The sequence below is a fragment of the Narcine bancroftii genome, chromosome 3 (genome assembly GCF_036971445.1).
Source record: "Narcine bancroftii isolate sNarBan1 chromosome 3, sNarBan1.hap1, whole genome shotgun sequence".
Classification (NCBI taxonomy): Eukaryota; Metazoa; Chordata; class Chondrichthyes; order Torpediniformes; family Narcinidae; genus Narcine; species Narcine bancroftii.
This window is the reverse complement of record NC_091471.1, coordinates 24719802-24743198: the sequence shown is the minus strand read 5'-3', so window position 1 is coordinate 24743198 and position 23397 is coordinate 24719802. Positions and strand designations below refer to the sequence as shown.

General features: G+C 40.1%; 1 protein-coding gene across 1 annotated transcript in view; it reads right to left on the bottom strand.

The window, feature by feature from the left end:
• Positions 1-23241, bottom strand: part of ptpra (protein tyrosine phosphatase receptor type A) — a 351147-nt gene extending 327906 nt beyond the window's left edge. The window contains exon 1 of the mRNA XM_069923586.1: positions 23099-23241. The gene's annotated coding sequence lies outside the window, so the exon portion shown is untranslated. The remainder of the gene's footprint in view (positions 1-23098) is intronic.
• Positions 23242-23397: the final 156 nt, after the last annotated feature.

The following is a 23397-nucleotide window of genomic DNA, read 5'->3' as shown; positions in this document are numbered from 1 at the left end:
AGTCTCGGATAGCCTAGAAAGTGCGCGGACGAGAGGAGTCACATGATGGAGTAGTGGCCGGTCGGGGAACTCCAGCCCTCTCCGGAAAAGTTTAAAAAAAACACAGAAAACACAAAGGCACAAACATAAAAATTAAAATAAAGTGAAAGTAAAGGTGGGAAGAAAATGGCAGCGAAGAAAGAAAAGTCGAAAGCAACGGGAAGAAGAGAAGAAGAAAGGGTGTCGGAAGAAGAAGGTGAAGGCCTTACCTGTCCGAGGAGGCCCGCCGTGGAGAGAGAAGCCCGCTCCCTAAGGTCAGTTGAAGTCCCGAGCACGGGACTACAAAAATGGCTCGCAGAGCCAAGCAAAAGTGTGCAACCGCGCATATGAGAGGAGTCGCGCATGCGCGATGCGCATGACAAAAAAAAACACTGACAGGAGGGAGGACCAGCTGAGGAGTCGATCTTCACAGCTGAGAATGACAGCTACAACACAACAACAGGAAGAGAACATAGAAAACTACGAGAACAAGAAAGAAGAGAGTAAAAAGAAAACAAGAGAACAACAGATGACCAACCCAGAGGAAGAAGAAGAAGAACATAGAGAAATGGAAGAAGAAGGGAAAGGCAAGACAATGGATATTTTTTTTTAAAGAATATATGGAATCAGTAAAAGAATGGCAATCACAAGAATTTAGTGAAATAAAAAGAAGAATTAAAAGTACAGAAGAAAAAATGAATAGATTAGAGATGGTCATGTCAGATATAGGAAAAAGAGTAGACAAGGTGGAAGAACGAGAAACAGCCGTAGAAATGGAAGTAGAGGACTTAAAAAAGAAATTAGATGAATTTGATAAAAAAGTTAAAGAGACACAGGAGCTGTTAGCTCAGAAGATAGATATAATGGAAAATTATAATGGAAGAAATAATATAAAGATAGTGGGCCTTAAGGAAGATGAAGAAGGCAAAAATATGAAAGAATTTATAAAAGGATGGATTCCCAGGGCCCTAGGAAGACCAGAATTACAGGAAGAAATGGAAATAGAAAGGGCACATAGAACATTAGCCCCGAAACCACAGCCACAACAAAAACCAAGATCCATTCTAGTAAAATTCCTAAGATATACAACAAGAGAAAATATATTGGAGAAAGCAATGAAGAAAATAAGAGAATACAAAAAGCCACTGGAATATAAAGGTCAAAAAATTTTTATCTATCCAGACATAAGTTTTGAACTCCTGAAGAAGAGAAAGGAGTTTAATACAGCAAAAGCGATCCTATGGAAAAAAGGATATAAATTTATGCTAAAGTACCCAGCGGTACTTAAAATAGTTATTCCAGGGCAGCAAAACAGACTATTCTCGATCTGGAGGAAGCACGAAAATTTGCAGAACAACTACAAAACAGACAGAGAGATGAAGACATGTAACGAGAGTAAAAATGACCACGAACTATATGTATGTGTGTATATGGGTATATATATATATATGTGTGTGTGTGTGTGTGTGTGTGTGTGTGTGTGTGTGTGTGTGTGTGTGTGTGTGTGTGTATATATATGTGTGTACATGAGTGTATCCGTATTTAAAGGAAAATATATAGAGTATAGATAAGAATTAATAAGGGAAAGAAAGGGAAGAGAGGAAGTAAGGAGGGAATTAAGAGAGTGACCTTTGTTATATATGAAAATTAAAATCTTTTCTGGGGGTGCTGGGTGGAGAGGAGTTACGGTCACTGCGAAATCAGTTGACGCTTGCGAGTGAATTCGCAAATCCAAATGGAGAGGGGAGATGTGGTTGCCCGACAAGGGATAAAGGGCAACTTAGGAAGGGGAGGGGATAGTGGGGTTAAGGAAACTTTAGATAGGAGAATAAGGGAAATGTTTGATGTTTTAGAAATGTTGTCTTATAAAGTGTTCAAAACAAGAAAGCAGAAATGGATAAGAAGGAAAGGTGATGATGAGGAAACGGAAAGGAAAGATAAACAAAGTATGAAATGGCTACGTTGAACTATCTTTGGCTTGACTTCGCGGACGAAGATTTATGGAGGGGGTAAAAAGTCCACGTCAGCTGCAGGCTCGTTTGTGGCTGACCAGTCCGATGCGGGACAGGCAGACACGATTGCAGCGGTTGCAAGGGAAAATTGGTTGGTTGGGGTTGGGTGTTGGGTTTTTCCTCCTTTGCCTTTTGTCAGTGAGGTGGGCTCTGCGGTCTTCTTCAAAGGAGGCTGCTGCCCGCCAAACTGTGAGGCGCCAAGATGCACGGTTTGAGGCGTTATCAGCCCACTGGCGGTGGTCAATGTGGCAGGCACCAAGAGATTTCTTTAGGCAGTCCTTGTACCTTTTCTTTGGTGCACCTCTGTCACGGTGGCCAGTGGAGAGCTCGCCATATAATACGATCTTGGGAAGGCGATGGTCCTCCATTCTGGAGACGTGACCCATCCAGCGCAGCTGGATCTTCAGCAGCGTGGACTCGATGCTGTCGACCTCTGCCATCTCGAGTACCTCGACGTTAGGGGTGTGAGCGCTCCAATGGATGTTGAGGATGGAGCGGAGACAACGCTGGTGGAAGCGTTCTAGGAGCCGTAGGTGGTGCCGGTAGAGGACCCATGATTCGGAGCCGAACAGGAGTGTGGGTATGACAACGGCTCTGTATACGCTTATCTTTGTGAGGTTTTTCAGTTGGTTGTTTTTCCAGACTCTTTTGTGTAGTCTTCCAAAGGCGCTATTTGCCTTGGCGAGTCTGTTGTCTATCTCATTGTCGATCCTTGCATCTGATGAAATGGTGCAGCCGAGATAGGTAAACTGGTTGACCGTTTTGAGTTTTGTGTGCCCGATGGAGATGTGGGGGGGCTGGTAGTCATGGTGGGGAGCTGGCTGATGGAGGACCTCAGTTTTCTTCAGGCTGACTTCCAGGCCAAACATTTTGGCAGTTTCCGCAAAGCAGGACGTCAAGCGCTGAAGAGCTGGCTCTGAATGGGCAACTAAAGCGGCATCATCTGCAAAGAGTAGTTCATGGACAAGTTTCTCTTGTGTCTTGGTGTGAGCTTGCAGGCGCCTCAGATTGAAGAGACTGCCATCCGTGCGGTACCGGATGTAAACAGCGTCTTCATTGTTGGGGTCTTTCATGGCTTGGTTCAGCATCATGCTGAAGAAGATTGAAAAGAGGGTTGGTGCCAGAACACAGCCTTGCTTCACGCCATTGTTAATGGAGAAGGGTTCAGAGAGCTCATTGCTGTATCTGACCCGACCTTGTTGGTTTTCGTGCAGTTGGATAATCGTGTTGAGGAACTTTGGGGGACATCTGATGCGCTCTAGTATTTGCCAAAGCTCTTTCCTGCTCACGGTGTCGAAGGCTTTGGTGAGGTCAACAAAGGTGATGTAGAGTCCTTTGTTTTGTTCTCTGCACTTTTCTTGGAGCTGTCTGAGGGCAAAGACCATGTCAGTGGTTCCTCTGTTTGCGCGAAAGCCGCACTGTGATTCTGGGAGAATATTCTCGGCGACACTAGGTATTATTCTATTTAGTAGAATCCTAGCGAAGATTTTGCCTGCAATGGAGAGCAACGTGATTCCCCTGTAGTTTGAGCAGTCTGATTTCTCGCCTTTGTTTTTGTACAGGGTGATGATGGTGGCATCACGAAGATCCTGAGGCAGTTTACCTTGGTCCCAACAAAGTTTGAAAAACTCATGCAGTTTGGCATGCAGAGTTTTGCCGCCAGCCTTCCAGACTTCTGGGGGGATTCCATCCATACCTGCTGCTTTGCCACTTTTCAGTTGTTCGATTGCCTTATATGTCTCATCCAGGGTGGGAACCTCATCCAGCTCTAGCCTTAGGGGCTGTTGAGGGAGCTGGAGCAGGGCGGAATCTTGGACTGAGCGGTTGGTACTGAAAAGAGATTGGAAGTGTTCTGACCATCGGTTGAGGATGGAGATCTTGTCGCTGAGGAGGACTCTGCCGTCTGAGCTGCGCAGCGGGCTTTGGACTTGGGGTGAGGGGCCGTACACAGCCTTTAGAGCCTCGTAGAAACCCCTGAAGTCGCCAATGTCCGCGCTGAGCTGTGTTCGTTTGGCGAGGCTAGTCCACCACTCATTTTGGATCTCCCGGAGTTTGCGCTGAAGATGGCTGCATGCGCGACGGAAGGCTTGTTTTTTCTCTGGACAGGACGGCTTTGTAAGGTGAGCCTGGTGGGCAGCTCGCTTCTTTGCCAGCAGCTCCTGGATTTCCTGGCTATATGACGTTAAATATTAACGGAATACATAACCAAATCAAAAGGAAGAAACTGCTAAGTTTACTGAAAAAAGAAAAAATTGATATAGCATTCGTGCAAGAAACACATTTAACTGAAATGGAGCACATAAATTAAAGAGAGATTGGGTAGGACATGTAACAGCAGCGTCATATAATTCAAAAGCTAGAGGAGTAGCTATATTAATCAGTAAAAATGTACCAATCAAAATAGAAGAGGAAATAATAGATCCAGCAGGGAGATATGTAATGATAAAATGTCAGATATATTCGGAGTTTTGGAATTTACTCAATGTATATTCACCTAACGAAGAAGGTCAAAAATTTATGCAAGATATTTTTTTGAAGATAGCAGACGCGCAAGGGAACATACTAATAGGAGGGGATTTCAACCTTAATTTGGATTCAAACATGGATAAAACTGGGAAAAAAATTAACAGAAAGAACAAAGTAACCAAATTTATAATTAAATCGATGGAAGAAATGCAACTTTTGGATATATGGATGAAACAACACCCAAAGGAAAAGGAATATTCATATTATTCGGGTAGACATAAAACATACTCAAGAATAGACCTATTTTTGTTATGAGCTCGTATGCAAGACAGAGTAAGAAAAACAGAATATAAAGCTAGAATATTATCGGACCATTCACCCCTGATATTGACAATAGAGTTAGAGGACATCCCTCCAAGAATGTATAGATGGAGATTAAACTCCATGCTACTTAAAAGGCAGGATTTTAGAGAATTCATTGAAAGACAAATTAAAATGTACTTTGAAATAAATACGGAATCAGTGAAAGATAAGTTTATACTATGGGACGCAATGAAAGCGTTCATCAGAGGGCAAATAATAAGTTATATAACCAAGATGAAGAAGGACTACAATCAGGAAACAGAGCAGTTGGAAAGGGAAATAGCAAATATAGAAAAAGAATTAGCAATGAAAGAAGACACAACTAAAAGAAGAGAATTGGCAGATAAAAAAATAAAATATGAAACACTACAAACATATAACGTGGAGAAGAACATAATGAAGACAAAACAGAAATATTATGAACTAGGAGAAAAAACGCACAAAATTCTAGCATGGCAGCTTAAGACAGAACAAACTAAGAGAATGGTATTGGCATCAAGGAAAAAAGACAAACAAATCACATATAATCCAACAGAGATTAATGAAAACTTCAGAGAATTCTACAAACAATTATACCAAACTGAAAACGAAGGGAAAGAAGACAAAATAGATGAATTTTTAACTAAAATTGAACTACCAAAATTACAAGTAGAGGAACAAAATAAATTAACAGAACTATTTGAAATAGTAGAAATACAAGAGATAATAAAAAAAACTACCAAATAATAAAACACCAGGAGAGGATGGACTCCCAATAGAATTCTATAAAACATTTAAAGATTTATTAATTCCTCCCCTCCTGGAAGTAATCAACCAGATTGATAAAACACAAAGCTTACCAGATTTGTGCAAAACAGCAATAATTACAGTAATACCAAAGACAGGGAAAGATCCACTCGCACCAGCGTCATATAGACCAATATCTTTACTTAACACAGATTATAAGATAATAGCTAAACTATTAGCAAACAGATTAGCCGACTATATACCAAAAATAGTAAATCTAGACAAAACTGGATTTATTAAAAAAAGATGAACAACAGACAATATTTGTAAATTTATTAACTTAATTCATGCAGTAGAAGGAAATAAAGCTCCAACAGTAGCAGTTGCTTTAGACGCAGAGAAGGCCTTTGACAGAGTAGAATGGAATTATTTATTCAAAGTACAATAAAAATTCAGTTTACCAGAGAAATATATTAATTGGATTAAAGCATTATATAAGGGGCCATTGGCAAAAGTGACAGTAAATGGATATATATCAAAGCAATTTAACTTAAGCAGATCAACAAGGCAGGGATGCCCACTATCGCCCTTATTGTTCGCGTTAGCTATAGAACCACTAGCAGAATTGATAAGAACAGAAAATAAAATAAAAGGGATAAAAATAAAAGACAAGGAATATAAAATCAGTTTATTTGCGGATGATGTTATAGTATATTTAACAGAACCAGAAATATCAATAAAAGAATTACATTAAATTGAAGGAATATGGAGAAATGTCGGGATACAAGATTAACGCAAATAAAAGTGAAGCAATACCAATGAATAATGCGGATTTCTCAAAATTTAAGAAAGAATCACCATTCAGATGGCAAATGCAAGCAATATGATACCTAGGTATACAAATAAATAAAAACCTCGGCCATCTATATAAACTCAATTATTATCCACTAATGAAAAAATTACACGACGACTTAGAGCATTGGAAAGACTTACCACTAACACTAATGGGAAGGATAAACTGTATTAAAATGAACATTTTCCCAAGGATACAATACCTATTTCAGGCATTGCCAATACACTTGACGGAGAAATTCTTCAAGGAGTTAAAGAAAATAATAAGGAAATTTTTATGGAAAGGGGGGAAACCGAGGATAGCACTAGATAAATTAACAGAATGGTATAAACAAGGAGGCTTACAACTGCCAAACTTTAAAAATTATTATAGAGCCGCACAATTAAGACACCTATCAGATTTTTATCAAACAAGGGAAAAGCCAGATTGGACTAGATTAAAACTAGATAAAATAGGGGAGAAGATACCTGAACATATATTATATAAATGGGATGAAAAATTGGTACAACATAGGAATTCTCCAGTATTACATCATCTGCTCAATATTTGGAAGAAGATTCATGTAGAAAGGAATAAAACAAATTACCAATTACCAAAACTAATACTGACACAAAATCAGCTAATCCCTTTTACAATAGATAACCTTTCTTTTAGAGAATGGGAGAAAAAAGGGATCAAAAGAATAGAAAATTGCTTTTCAGGAAATAAATTATTATCCTTTGAACAAATGAAGGATAAATATAATATAACTCACGATCTTTGGCTTGGCTTCTCGGACGAAGATTTAAGGAGGGGGTAAAAGTCCACGTCAGCTGCAGGCTCGTTTGTGGCTGACAAGTCCGATGCGGGACAGGCAGACACGGTTGCAGCGGCTGCAGGGGAAAATTGGTTGGTTGGGGTTGGGTGTTAGGTTTTTCCTCCTTTGCCTTTTGTCAGTGAGGTGGGCTCTGCGGTCTTCTTCAAAGGAGGTTGCTGCCCGCCAAACTGTGAGGCGCCAAGATGCACGGTTTGAGGCGATATCAGCCCACTGGCGGTGGTCAATGAGGCAGGCACCAAGAGATTTCTTTAGGCAGTCCTTGTACCTTTTCTTTGGTGCACCTCTGTCACGGTGGCCAGTGGAGAGCTCGCCATATAACACGATCTTGGGAAGGCGATGGTCCTCCATTCTGGAGACGTGACCCATCCAGCGCAGCTGGATCTTCAGCAGCGTGGACTCGATACAGTGTTGGCATACTACCAACTGAAATCCTACTTGAAGGACAAATTGGGAAGCAGTCTGAGGTTACCAGAGGGAAGTAATTTTGAATATGTGATTACAGACACAATGATAATCAAAAAATTTATAACAAATATGTATATTAAACTGCAAGAAAAGGAGAATGAGGAAACAAATGGTAAAACTAAACAAAAATGGGAACAAGATTTAAACATAAAGATAAAGAAGGAAGCATGGGAGAAGATATGCTCTGGAACTATGAGAAATATAATAAACACGAGGTTACGTATGATACAATATAACTGGATACACAGGCTATACATTACACCTCAAAAGTTAAATAAATGGGACCCAACAGTATCTGACAGATGTTTTCGCTGTAAAAAGGAAATGGGAACAACAATTCATGCAATCTGGACTTGTGAGAAAGTGAAAAAATTTTGGGAAGATCTAAACCAGATATTAAATAAAATCACAAAATGCAATATACCAAAAAAAACCCAGAGATCTTCCTCCTAAGTAACATAAAAAACAAAGAATTTGGACTTGATTTGGATAGTGCACAAAAAAGATTTGTTAGGATAGCCCTAGCTGTAGCAAAAAAATGTATTATGTCAGCCTGGAAATTAGAAGACAACTTGAGAATACAACAATGTTATATAGAAATGAATAAATGTATTCCATTAGAAAAAATAACATATAATTTAAGAAATAATATTACAATATTTGAACAAATATGGGAGCCATACATGAAACACAATAGAGAAAACCTACCGGGGACATCTACCACCTAAAATGACAGAAGGAGAAGGAAATGAAAAGAATTGACTCAGTGGAATTTCTTGTTTATTTTTATTGAGTGACAACATTGTTTGACGGGTTTAATGTATCTTAGATTCTGAACTTTAAATGAATGGGAGGGGAGGTAGGGAGGGTGGGATGGGAAGAGAGGGGGGGGGGAGAAAACGACACTATATATTTGAAAAGAAAAATGTATGTATCTTGATCAATGTGGTTTATAGTGTGAAAAATAAAAAATTTAAAAAAGAAAGAAAGTGCGGACCCAGCTTGGTGTGAAGTACCATGAGCCCCTTCTGGTATGTGTTGATGACCTCAGCCTGTGTGTGGATGATCACCTCGATCGCATGTTTCCAGATCCAGAGCATTCAGGAGTTGAGGGTCGATATCCAGCCTCTTGATGGTGAGGAACTTCTCCATAGGCCTTTTAATTTTAAGATAATTAAATTGTGAGTGCTGCCGTGTGAACGATTCTGAAGCAAAGTCTGTAGCCGACTGCTACAAAGAAACACACACACACAGTGTGGCAGGTTAAGCTCACTCCTTTATTAGGGCTGGGAAGGCTGCTTTTATAGTTCCCGCTGTTTTTGTTCATTGACTGAGTCTGACATATGAATAATAGTTGGCGGGAACATCCATGCATATAACATATAACAATTACAGTACGGAAACAGGCCATCTCAGCCCCTCTAGTCTGTACCGATCTAAGTGATCTTGTCCCTCCTACCTGTACTTTGCCCATAACCTTCCAATCCCCTCTCATCCATATACATCCAACTTTTCCTTAAAGGACAAGATTGACTTCGCTGTGACCATCTCTTCCGGTGGTCATTCCACTCAGCCACCATTCCCTGAGTGAAGAAGTTCCCCCTCATGTAACTTCTAAACTTTTTGCCCCTAAGTCTCAACTTGTGACCTTTTATTTGAATCTCACTTACCCTCAAAAGAAAGAGCCTATTCACCTCTATTCTATCTATAACTCTCATAATTATGAATGCCCTTCTTCCCCAGCCTGTTTCTGCTGAGTTAGCTGGGCAGCTTGACCAACGCCATTTTAGGGCTGTTGGTCTGATGCTGCCCCAGCTTTTACCCCTGCCGGCTCGTTGTCCTGGGAGTCACTTAAGTGATATCTGTCCGCGTCTGCTGTCGCACGATGTGCCGGCCCGATCTTCTCAATTGCGGGCCACCACAAGTCCACAGACTGTACAACACGCTTTAATTAGCTTCATCGAGTTCACCAGTCTTAGTACCTTAGCTGGCTCCACGTGTGTCTGACTGTCCCCTGAAGGGGCCGGCAGGTGGGGCCAGCCTCCCAGGTTACCTACCTGCAGGAAAAGTGTTTGCCCCCAGTGCGGCTAGTGTAGTAGTTGCATCACCAGAGACACTTCCCTTCCCACCCCCAGCCCATGTTTGAATTCCCTTTTCCTGTCTAAATTTGTATGCGAATGGGTGAACTGTTTTAATCTGTCTGATAATTCACTGTTCAAATTGTCAACGAAGATATTCCAAGATTAACTTTTCGTAAGATAAAAGAACCCTTGATATGTTCCACATCCCCCACCGACTGTCAAGTTCGCCGAGCAGCAACCTGGTGCCGTGATGGAGTGGTCCTGGACGTGAAAGTGATAGCGAAGTTGGAGCCAAAACCAATTCTCACCTTTCCTCTTATCATTTGACAGTCGGCACTCCACTCCTTTTCTTCCCCCTTTCTCTCCCCATTCTTTAATTCAGATGTCTGGTTGCTTTTTCCTTGAACTTTGATGAAGGGCTCAGACATGAAATGCCGATTATATATCTTTATGTCCTGTGGACACTGTGAAGCAGGCTGAGTTCCTCAAGCATTTCTGTGTTTTTAATCACATCACAGCATCTACAGACTTTCGTGCTTCACTCACTTCAGCCCATCGAGTCTGCTTTGCCATCTCTTCCCAAAAAACTCAATGTCCTTCTTGTGTGCAAGATAACATATAACCATATAACAGAAACAGGCCATATCGGCCCCTCTAGTCCGCACTGATTTATGTGAAACTCCACTAGTTCCACCTCCCATTCCCATGCCAATAAGCCTCCAATCCCCTCACATCCATGTACTCATTTAGCACCTCTTAAATGACAGAATTGACCCTGCCGCAACTACTTCTTCCGGTAGATCATTCCACTCAGCCACCACTCTCCGAGTGAAGAAGCATCCTTTTACATTACTCCTAAAGTTTTTCCCCCTAATCCTTAACTTATGACTCCTTGTTCCAATCTCCCCTACCCTCAGGGGAAAGAGCCTATTCACATCTACTCTATCTATTCCCTTCATAATTTTAAATACCTCTATCAAATCCCCTCTCAACCTTCTATGATCCAATGAATAAAGTCCAAGTCTACTCAATCTTTCTCCGTATTCAAGATACTGCAATCTAGGCAACATTTTTGTAAACCTTCTTTGCACCCTCTCTACCTTATTGATATCCTTCCTATAATTTGGAGACCAGAACTGCACACAATACTTCATACTTGGCCTCACCAATGCCTTAAACAGTCTCAACATCACCTCCCAGCTCCTATATTCTATGCCTATATTCTTAAAGGCCAGCATACCAAAAGTTTTCTTCACCACCCTATCTACATAGGAATCCACCTTCAAGGAACACTGAACCATTATTCCAAGATCCCTCTGTTCCTCAGCATTCCTCAATGCCCTGCCCTTCACTGCATATGTCCTATTTTGGTTATTCTTCCCAAAATGAAGCACCTCATACTTATCTTCAATAAACTCCATCTGCCGCCTTTCAGCCCACCTTTCCAAGCAGTCCAAATCCTTCTGTAGTCCATGAACACCCTCCTCACAATCCACAACTCCCCCTATTTTTTGTATCGTCCGCATATTTACTCACCTAATTTTCCACCGCGTCATCCAAATCATGAATATAAATGACGAACAAAAAAGGACCTAACACCGATCCCTGAGGCACACCGCTTGTCACCGGCTTCCATCCTGACAGACAGTTGTCCACCATGACTCTCTGGTGCCTATCTTCCAGCCACTGCTGAACCCATCTGACTATCTCTATATTAACTCCTAGAGATTGAAACTTCTTCACTAACCTTCCATGCTGAACTTTATCAAAAGCCTTACTAAAATTGAAATAGACCACATCAACTGCTCTACCTTCATCAACCTTTCTGGTCACCTCTTCAAAAAATTCAACAAGATTTGTCAAACACGACTTTCCCCTCACAAACCCATGTTGGGTGTCTCTGATCAATCACTGCATATCCAGATATTTATATATATTATCCCTAAGAATTCCTTCCATTAATTTTCCCACCACCAATGTCAAACTTACTGGCCTAGAGTTGCTTGGCCTACACCTTGCGCCTTTTTTAAACAGAAGAACCACGTTTGCAACCTGCCACTTGCCTGGCACCACATCCTCCTCCAGTGACCGTTGAAAAATAGCTGTCAGAGCCTCCACTATTTCCTCACTGACCTCCCTTAAAGTCCTGGGAAAAATCCCATCAGGACAAGGAGACTTATCTACCTTTATACACCCCAGAAGTTCTAAAATCCCCTCTTTACTAATCCATATCTTTTCCATAACTAACCCTTCTGCCTCACTTATCCTACACAATTCAATATTTATTTCCTTCGTGAACACCGACAAGAAGAATGTATTCAATATCTCCCCCATCTCATATGGTTCCTCACATATTCCTCTGCTCTGATTTTTCCAGTGGACCTATTCTATCCTTAACTTTCCTTTCACTATTCACATATTTGTAAAAACCCTTCGGATTTGCTTTCACCCTATTTGCTATAGCCCGCTCGTACCTTCTTTTTGCCTATCTAATTTCCCTCTTAAGGTCCTTTCTACAATCTATATCGTCGATACATCTCATAAATCCTCTGTTTCTTGTATTTAATGTAGTCCTCCCTCTTATCTCAAACCAACTTCCATATCTCTCTAGAAAACCATGGCTCCCTTGAACATTTGGCCTTGCCTTTTGTCCTGACAGGAACATAAAGATTCTGCACCCTCAAAATCTCACCTTTAAAAGCTCCCCAATTCTCCTCAACTTCCTTTCCTTTCCCAAACTACTCTCTGCAAATCCCTTCTCATCTCTTCAAATCTGCCTTTCCCCCACTCAAAGACCTTCATCTTTGGAATAGACTCAAATCACAGAGACCAATTTCTTTTTCCTTCCATTTTCTGAACAGCAGCCAATTCAAAACTAGATAATTTCTTGCAAGCACTTTGGGACATCCCAATTTAATGCCTCTTCTTACCATGGCCTTGGATGCCTCTGAGTGCGGCCCTATGTGTTGAAGCCCTTGCTCCAGTTGCAGCAAGGGTACGCATCGCAGTTTCTGTGAACGGGTCAGCTCGTCTTTATCAGTCAGATGTTTCTTCGCTGTGCTGTTCTGCTGTCTCTCTACCCCATTATTACCAACCCTGAGCCCAGCTGCTCCCAAACCAGCCCTGGTGGCCGCTTGCTCTCCATTTAACAGGGTCACCAGATACTCTACCATGGACACCCTCTTCCCTGCCTGCCTGTTGGCTCTGATTTCAAGCGTCCCTGAAGCTCGGGCTCTTCAACCAGTGCAGAAGGCTGGCTGTCCTTGTTCTTCACTGGAGCAGGTTCCACTGCCTTCTTTCATGATACAATCCTGGCAATGATCCCAGCCCAATTTCCCCCCTTGTGCTTCACAGATGGCGCATCTCTCCTCACTTTTTTAATCTGGGGGAAATAGTCCGTGAGTTTGACCTGCACCATGGCAGCAGGCTGGGAGGCGGTCTCCCGCCTGCCCGCCACACTCCACCCCTCCAAAATGACCGCAGTCTGGAATGGGTAATGGGGATGGTCCTGGCAGGCGAGAGCTCCCCAGTAATCAGCTCCAATCCAAGCAGAGAGCCTTCTCCTTCCTCTGGTGATTGTCCCCGATCCAAGCTCCTGAATGTAAAAATCATGCAAAAATGCAGAAAATGGATTTTAAAAACTTGGAAATCTGCTGAAATGTGCCCTCATTCAATTACACTGAGCCACCTTCATTTCAGGTGGGCAGAATTGTGAATTTTTTCACTAATCATCAAACCCCCAACTTGCTCACTGACGCCTGGTGTACTCCACTATTTACATCTTTTCAGCCTGAGGAGGACCCATTTTTTTCCAATTCTGTTTTCCACATGACAGTGCTTTAAATCCCTGTTAACATACCTCTTCCAATATTATTGGACCTTGATTTATGCATGAGCGCTTATTTAGTTACTTATCAAATGCCTTTTGGAAATTGAAACAAACCACATCTTCTGGTTTGTCAAGTGTGATTATATCCTAAATATCCTGTTTAGCTATCTTGAATAATTAGTTATTTCCTCTTTGAATATTGACTCAAGCATCTTGCCAACTACAGATATCATGCAAACTGGCCCATAGTTACCACCTCCTCTTTTCTCCGTTATTCAACAAGGAGGTCACATTGGCTGTTTACAAATTTTTCTAATTAAATTATTAAATTGTTATGTTGCAGACCAGCAGCAATGGAAAATGACCAAGAGACTTATTATTCTTTTAAATTATATATTTATTAATAGCTACTAATAATATAACAATTTAACTAAACTTAAGCCTAACTGTGCGCCAATATACTTTGTGTGTGTGTGTGTGTGTGTGTGTGTGTGTGTGTGTGTGTGTGTGTGTGTGTGTGTGTGTGTGTGTGTGTGTGTGTGTGTGGTGTGTGTATGTGAGATACCCAAACCATCACAGTTTAGAAGCAATTCTGGAAATATCAGTCTTAGAAATCCTGTGTTGAAACTCAGATTTTTAAACTGTTGCACAGAAATAATCACGAAGGAGGTGAGACACTCAGTCATCAGACTGCTGAAAACTCATGAATTCCTGTCGAGTTGCTTCCAGAGAAATGCCCTTTCATATGAATTGTTGTCATAACATCTCTCTTCCTTGTGTAGGGGAAACAAAATGTGTGACTTCCACGAGGCTTCCAAAACCCAGGGTCAGTTGAAATGACCCGTCATAATGGTCACGATCCAATGCAGGAATCCTCCTGTTTCCTTTACCCAAATATTGGTCAATTAAAATGACCATTACAAGGTGCCGGTGTTTCAGTAATTTCCTTGACAAGGAGAATCAACAGAATTGTCCATTTCACACAGAGTCATTCCATCGCTGTGTTTATCAGATGGCTGGCTAATCAACAATGAATCCTGTTTCTTTAAGTGTCCCAATCACATGACTCATAATCACATGACTCTCTCACCATCTGTTTGTCCTGAATAAACAACCTTTGTTTTTTTCTTCTTTCAGAGTATGAACTTTTGTTTATAGCCAATTACTTGCCAGCTGCCACTCCGTCTCTCCACAAGTTGTGAATGGTCGCAACTTGCACTTATCCTCAAAATGACTGACATGAAATGAAATGTGAACTTGTAATAATATATATTTTTTAATTTAGACATGGTAACAGGAGCTTTCGATCCACAAGCCCTTGCTGCCCAATTACACCCAATTTTGAAGAACGGAATGAAACGGAAGTACCCGGAGGAAATCCACACAGACACGGGGAGAATGTACAAACTCTTTACGGACACCATGGGATATGAACTTCAGTCACTGATGCAGTAACATTGTGCTAACTGCTATGCTAACCATGCTGTTCTTTTCATTTATTCTCAAATGTGCCAAGATACAGTGAAAAATTGCTTTGTTTGCTATCCAAGCAGGCTAACCCATACTTAAGTATAGCAGGTTGTGCAATCATAAAACAAAAATGACGTGTGTTGTGTTATAGTTAGTAAAAATATACGAGGTACAGAGTTACAGAGAGAAAGTGCAGAGCAGAGAACAGAAAAGAGTCAAAAAAGTGCAAGGGGACAATGTTCTACTAATCCTTCCTTAAGGGCCTGATAACAACAGGAAATAAACTGTCCATGAATCTGGAACTCATGTATCATGAGCCTGAGGGAAGAGGAAAAAGGAGAGTGTTACCATGGTGAAATTGGTTCTGGAATATACTGGCATCTTTTCCACGACAGCAAAAGGGTCAGATGGAGTTAATGGAGGGGGGATTCAATTGTATGACGGTTTGAGCTGCATTCACAACTCTACAGTTTGTGGCCTATCACCCATTATCTTTATTTATTGCCACGGAGGTAGGTTTGGATCTAATTTAACACTCTTCCTTGGATCTAATGATGAATTTAAGCTTTCCTTCAACAAGTCAGTATCTTGGCTTCCAAAGCTCAACTTACTTTTTAGTTGTTGAAAGGAATACTGAATTTGTGTCTTCTTGTTCTGTTCCAAGTTAAGACATTTTTTGTGTCCTTTCAAGTATCTTTGAATCAAGTCATTTTTTCCATGTGCACAATATGCCTGTGGCTGGAACTTCAGTGGTTTCACTTTTAAAATGTGTTCTGGCAGTTCATTCAGAATTTCTATTCGCTAACTCATTAGTTTTTTGTCAAAATTCAGATGAGGAAATAACTGACGACTCAAAAAAATTACGACGAACAAAATTCAAATCAGAAATAGTCAAATAAAATTCACATACAACTTATAGGCAGTTTAATATTTGCCTCTGTCTAATTTTATGGGAAGAGTATTTCCATTTCCTTTGAAGTTCATACATAGTAAATGGTTATTCTGCTGGAATTTAATTGTCAGGGTAGAATAAATTCCACATGTATTTACAGCAAAGAGGATGAAATGCTGGAGTGGAGAATAAACCATTAACTCGACTCCTGCTATTCTGATTCTGAGACTTCAAGCAGTTGTCTCAGAATGACTTTGTCCTTATCATGCCCTTTTATAGTGATCCCTCACCTCATTACAGGAAGGATGTCAATACTTTCGAGAGAATGTAGAGATTTACCAGGACATTTAACTGGATTAGAGAACAAAATTTAGAAAGCAAAGTTGAGCAATGTAGGGGTTTTGGGGCGATGAAGGAAAATAGATGATTTAATAAAGGTAGATTCAAGATTATGAGAGGTAAAGATGGGGTGGACAGCCTTTCCCCAGGGCAACAATAAAAAATACCAGAGGACATCTGTGTTTTAAATGAGTGGAGGAAGTTTAGGGGAGATGTCAGGGGTAAGCTTTTTTTATATAAAACACTGAGAGTGTTGGTTAGCTGGAAGGTATTGCCAAGGGTGATGGTGGAGGCTGATACAATAGGGACATTCAAAACACTCTTAGATAGATACATGGATGTAAGAAAAATAGATGTTTATGGGTGTGAGGTAGGGAATGATTTGATTGTGGTGAAGTAGGCTTATGTAGGTCAGCACAACATCGTGGGCTGAAGGGCTTGACTGTGCTGTAATGTTCTATTTGCTATGAATTTTAATTAGTTTCCTTTGACAAAATCGTGAACTTTTTCTGATTATCTTGAATTTAAGTATCCTGTTATGATGTGTTATAATATTCCACATGACAATTTTAATTTGACAGTTTCAACAAAGACAGGATTCCCCTTGTCCTCCACCAGTCTCCACTTCCAATATATCATTACACGAAGGATGTCAATACTTTCCACCACCTACTACATAATCCCACCACCAGACACATTCTCCTCCCTTCTCTGCCTTCTGCAAGAACTGCTCCCTCTGTGACTCCCTCATCCACTCTTCCCTTCCCACCAATCACCCCCTTGGCACCTACCCCTATTACAACAGGAGGTGCTGCACTTGTGCTCATACCTCCTCCCCCAACACAATGCTGGGCCCCAAACAATCCTTCCAAGTGAAGCAACACTTCACTTGTGAATCTGCAGGGGTCATCTAATGCATTCGGTGCTCCCGTTGTGGACTCATCTACATCAGAGAGACTGGATGCAGACTGGGAGATTGCTTTGTTCAGTATCTTGGCTCTGTCTGCTGCATTCACGGGGATTCCCAAAGGCCGCCCATGTCAATTCCCCACCCCATTTCCCTTACTATCATGCCTTTTCATGGTTTCATTGCATTGCCAGACAGACCACATACAAATTGGGGGAACAACATCTCATATCTGGGCACCCTGCAACTGGATGGAATTAGCATTGTGACAGATTATGTTGTGGTTATATTTTATATTGATACAATTTTGGGAGATAAAGTGTGGCAGGTTTTTTTTTAAGTGTAGGTCACATACAAACACTTCAAAGCAGTTCTCATTTAAAATACTGCAGCTCTGCTCAAGCTAGACTGGCCAGCTCCAAAGGCCTTTGCAAAAGCTTTGGAGATTGCCCAAAGGACTTAACTAATGGATTATTGTTTTGAAAAGCAACAGATGAAAGAACTCAGAGGATTAAGTTTGGAGCTGCAGGCTGTCTGGAGTGCAGCTTGCTTTTCTAAGAGGATCATGTGGGTTTTGCAAGCAGAGAGAGTTAAACAGGCTTTTTTCTCTGAGAGAGAGATTAGTTCTGCAGGGCTACAGTCAGCAGCAGCAGCTGGGACTGGAACAGGACAAGCTGGCAAGCTTGTGGAAAAACCCCATTTGGAAAACAGGTTGTGAGTGCTTAGTTCAGCCTGGTCAAAGTCCTTGTGGTCCATACAAGAAGAGAGGACTGGCCGTCTAATGTTTCACTTGAAATAAGAGAAACAAAAAGGAAATCTGTGGTGACCTGAAAGGAAGAGCTTATCATCTGGAAAACCCAAATGTGGCTAGTTTCTTCGGTAAGACACTGAGGTGGTAAGAAACTGAAGGGATCAGTTTGTGTCCAGGAACAACAAATCTCTCTCTGAAAACTGACAAGTACTTTCCTGAGTGGTAACCATTTATCTTTCAAGCACCAAAGCCTGGTGAACTTTATAAATGTTAAATTCTGTGCACTGTATAAGAATTGCTTAATACCAAAAAAATTAGAGAAGACAAAAAAGACACTAGAATACAAAGGTCCAAAAACATTTTTCTACCCAGACATAAGTTTTGAGCTCCTAAAGAAGAGGAAGGAGTTTAATGCAGCAAAATCGATCCTATGGAAGAAAGGCTATAAATTTATGTTAAGATATCCAGCCGTGCTTAAAATAGTTATCCTGGGGCAGCAAAACAGAATGTTCTCAGATCCGGAGAAAGCACGAGAATTTGCAGAACGCCTGCAAGACAGAAAGAGAGATGAAGAGATGTAACAAGAACAAAGAACGACGACGAACTACATATAAAGAAGTAAAAATAATGTACAAGTAAGAACGAAAAGAGGGAAAAAAAGGGAAGTAAGGGAGAAGGGGGGAGGAAAAAGAGGAGGGGTTTAAAAAATAAAATAAAATAAAATAAAGAAATAAAGAAAAAGAAAAGAAGGGGAGCTTTGTTGTAATGTGAAGATAAAAGTTTTCTGGAGGCGGTTGGGTGGGAAAGAATAACAGTCACTGCAGAATCAGTTGACACTTGCGAACGGATTCGCAGTCTGAATGGAGAGGGGAGTTGTGGTTGGCTGGCAAGGGACAACTCAGAGAGGTGGGGGACACTTGGGGTTAAGGGAATTTTAGATGTGGGAATGGTGGAAATATTTTATGTTTTAGAAGTGTTGTAATACAGTGCTTTCAAAAAAAGAAAACTGAGAAATGGAAATGGGGAAAAGGGGAAAGGTGGTGGTGAGGAAGTGGAAATGAAATGTAAACAAAGCCATGTTGAACTATATGACTATAAATAATAACAGAATACATAACCAAATCAAAAAGAAGAGGCTATTAAATTTACTGAAAAAAGAAAAAAATAGATATAGCATTCATGCAGGAAACAAATCTAACGGAAGTGGAACACAAGAAATTAAGGAGAGACTTGGTAGGGCACGTAACGGCAGCATCATATAATTCAAAAGCCAGAGGTGTAGCTATATTAATCAATAAAAATATACCAATCAAAATAAAGGAGGAAATAATAGATCCAGCAGGGAGATACGTAATGTTAAAATGTCAGATATATTCAGAACTCTGGAATTTGGTCAATATATATGCACCTAATGAAGAGGATCAAAAGTTTATACAAGATTTTTTTTGAAGATTGTAGATACACAGGGGAATATATTGATAGGAGGGGACTTTATCCTTAATTTGGATTCAAAGATGGATAAAACTGGACAAAAGACTAGCAGAAAGAACAAAGTAGCCAAATTTATGGTTAAATCAATGCAGGAAATGCAACTTTTGGATATATGGAGGAGATTACACCCAAAGGAGAAGGAATACTCATATTATTCGAGTAGACATAAAACATACTCAAGGATTGACCTGTTCCTTGCTGTCAGCCCATATCCAAGGGAGAGTTAGGAAAATGGAATATAAAGCTAGATTGTTATCTGATCACTCCCCCTGTTATTAACAATAGAACATCCCACCAAGAACATATAGATGGAGATTAAACTCCATGCTACTTAAAAGACAGGATTTTAGAGAATTTATTGAGCACCAAATTAAAATGTACTTTGAAATAAATACGGAATCAGTGAAAGACAAATTTATATTATGGGATCCAATGAAAGCCTTCATCAGAGGGCAGATAAAAAGTTACGTAACTAAGATGATAAAGGACTACAATCGGGAAATAGAACAGCTGGAAAAGGAAATAGTAAGTACAAAAAAAAGTAGCAACAAGGGAAGATACAACAAAAAGAAGAGAATTAGCAGACAAAAAAAAAACACTACAAACGTATAAGGTGGAGAAGAATATAATGAAAATAAAGCAGAAGTATTACGAGCTAGGAGAAAAAACACGCAAAATACTAGCTTGGCAGCTTAAAACAGAACAAGCTAAAAGAACGGAATTGGCATCAAGGAAAGAGGACAAACAAATTACATATAACTCAACAGAGATCAATGAAAACTTTAAGGAATTCTAGGAGCAATCATACCAAACTGAGAATGAAGGGAAAGAAGACAAAATAGATGAATTTCTAGCTAAAATTGAACTACCAAAATTGCAAGAAGAGGAACAAAACAAATTGATAAAACCATTTGAAATAGAGGAAATACAGGATATATTAAAAAAGCTACTGAAAAATAAAACACCTGGGGAGGACGGACTCCCAATAGAATTCTATAAAACATTTAAAGAGTTACTATTTCCTCCTCTCCTGGAAGTAATGAACCAGATAGAAGAAACACAAAACATGCCAGATTCATGTAAAACAGCAATAATTACAATAATACCAAAGATGGGGAAAGATCCACTAACACCAGCATCGAATAGATCAATATCTTTACTTAACTCAGATTATAGGATAATAGCAAAACTACTAGCAAACAGATTGGCCGACTGTGCACCAAAAATAGTAAAACTAGATCAAACTGGATTTATTAAGAAAAGACGAACAATGGACAATGTCTGTAAGTTCATTAACTTAATCCATGCAGTGCTGCTGCTTTAGACGCAGAGAAAGCCTTTGACTGGGTGGAATGGAATGATTTATTTAAAATATTACAGAGGTTCAACCTACCAGAGAAATATATTAATTGGATTAAAGCATTATATAAGGTTCCAATGGCAAAGGTGACAGTAAATGGATATATATCGAACCAATTTAAATTAAGCAGGTCAACTAGACAGGGATGTCCACTATCTCCCTCACTGTTCGCTTTAGCAATAGAAACATTGGCAGAACTGATAAGAATAGAGAATAAAATAAAAGGGATAAAAATAAAAGAGAAGGAATATAAAATCAGTTTATTTGCAGATGACATCATAGTATACTTAACAGAACCAGAATTATCAATAAAAGAATTACATAAGAAATTGAAGGAATATGGAGAAATATTGGGGTACAAGATCAACACAAATAAAAGTGAAGCAATGCCAATGAATAATGCAGATTTCACAAAGTTTAAAAAAGAATCACCATTTAAATGGCAAACACAAGCAATCCGATACCTAGGTATTAGACTAGATAATAATCTAGGCCATCTATACAAATTAAATGATCAGCCATTAATGAAGAAATTACAAGATGACAGAATATTGGAAAGATTTACCACTAACACTGATAGGAAGGGTAAATTGCATTAAAATGAATATCTTCCCAAGGATACAATACCTATTTCAATTGTTACCAATTCCCTTAACAGAGAAATTCTTCAATGAGCTAAAGAAAATAATAAGGAAATTCTTATGGAAAGAGGGGGAAACTGAGGATAGCGCGAGATAAATTAACAGAATAGTACAAACAAGGTGGTTTGCAGTATCAAACTTTAAGAATTATTATAGAGCAGCAGAATTAAGATATCTGTCAGATTTTTATCAAACAAGGGAAAAACCAGATTGGACCAGGTTAGAGCTAGATAAAATAGGGGAGAAGGTACCAGAACAAATACTTTATAAGTGGGATAAAAATATAGAAGTTCACCAGTACTGCACCATCTGCTCAACATTTGGAAGATTCACGTAGAAAGGAAAAAAAAATGACCAACTATCTAAATTATTATTGATGCAAAATCAACTAATCCCTTTCACAAAAGATAACCTTTCCTTTAGAGAAAAGGGATTAAAAGAATAGAAAATTGCTTTTTGTACTTCATTTGAACAAATGAAGTACAAATATGGAATAACTCACGGTACAATGTTTGCATACCACCAACTGAAAACCTACTTAAAGGACAAATTGGGAAGCAGACTGAGATTACCAGAAGGAAGCAGCTTTGAATATGTGATTACAGACACATGATAATTAAAAGATTTATAACATACATGTACATCAAGCTGCCAGAGAAAGAAAATGATGAAATAAGCTATAAACCCAAACAAAGTAGGGAACAAGATCTAAACATAAAGATAAAAAATGAAATATGGGAAGAGCTGTGCTTCGGAACTATGAGAAATATAATAAACACGAGGTTATGCATAATACAATATAATTGGTTACACAGGTTATATATCACGCTCCAAAAGTTAAATAAATGGGATCCAACATTATCAGATATGTGAAAAACAGAAGTACCTTCACAGAATTTGCTCGAGAATAACATGTAATTAAAAAAATAAAGTCACATTATTTGGGAACCATACATGGAGCACAAGAGAGGGGGCCTACTGCAGACCTCCACCCCCTAAAATGATAGAATGAGAAGAAGACGAAATGAACTGACCCAGTGTGTAAAAGTAGATGACACAATTTTCTTGTTTATTTTCATTGTGTGATGACATTGTTTAATGTATCATATAGGTTGAACGTTGAGTGGGTGGGGAGGGGAGAGGGAGGAAAAGGGGAGAAAATGACATTGTGTATATTCAAGAGGGAAATGTTTGTGTGTATTTTTAATATGGTTCATAGTGTGAAAATTTTTTAAGAAATTGCTTCATGCCAGTGAACTTGGAGAAGTGAGATGGGACTGTGAATCAAAGAACTTTTCTGAACTTACATACATGGGCGCTTAGAATTAGAAAGGGGTTAAGTTAGGTTAGTTAAGTTCATAGTAATAAGTTAAAGTTTGATCCTGTTTTCATGGGGCATGGGCTGAAGTGCCTTCATAGGGGACTTGGAGGCGAGGGGTCACTGGGACAGTCAGCTCGTGGGCGGACCAGCCAGAGATGGTATCCAACAGCCATCCAGTGGCATCTTTTCCAATTTTGGCCCCATCACCTGTCATCTCCATCAAAAGGTATAATTTCAAATATCTGCAAACAAGTCCAGCAGTAAGAAGAGAGATTTGTCAGCCAGCATTCTCCTACCCAGATGAAGGGCTGGAGGGAGCACTGAAGCATTGGTAATAGTCCTTCGTCCTTGCTCTTTGACCTTCTCCAGTCTAGTCTAATTTCCATCACCGCGTGGGCGGACCTTTGGCCTTTAACTTGAAAGAAGAACCCGCCTGTCCACGCCGCGCGCGGCTCCGTGACGGATGGCACCACCCGCCAATGGGAGCGAGCCCGCGGCTCCGTGACGGATGGCACCACCCGCCAATGGGAGCGAGCCCGCGGCTCCGTGACGGATAGCACCACCCGCCAATGGGAGCGAGCGCGCGGCTCTGTGA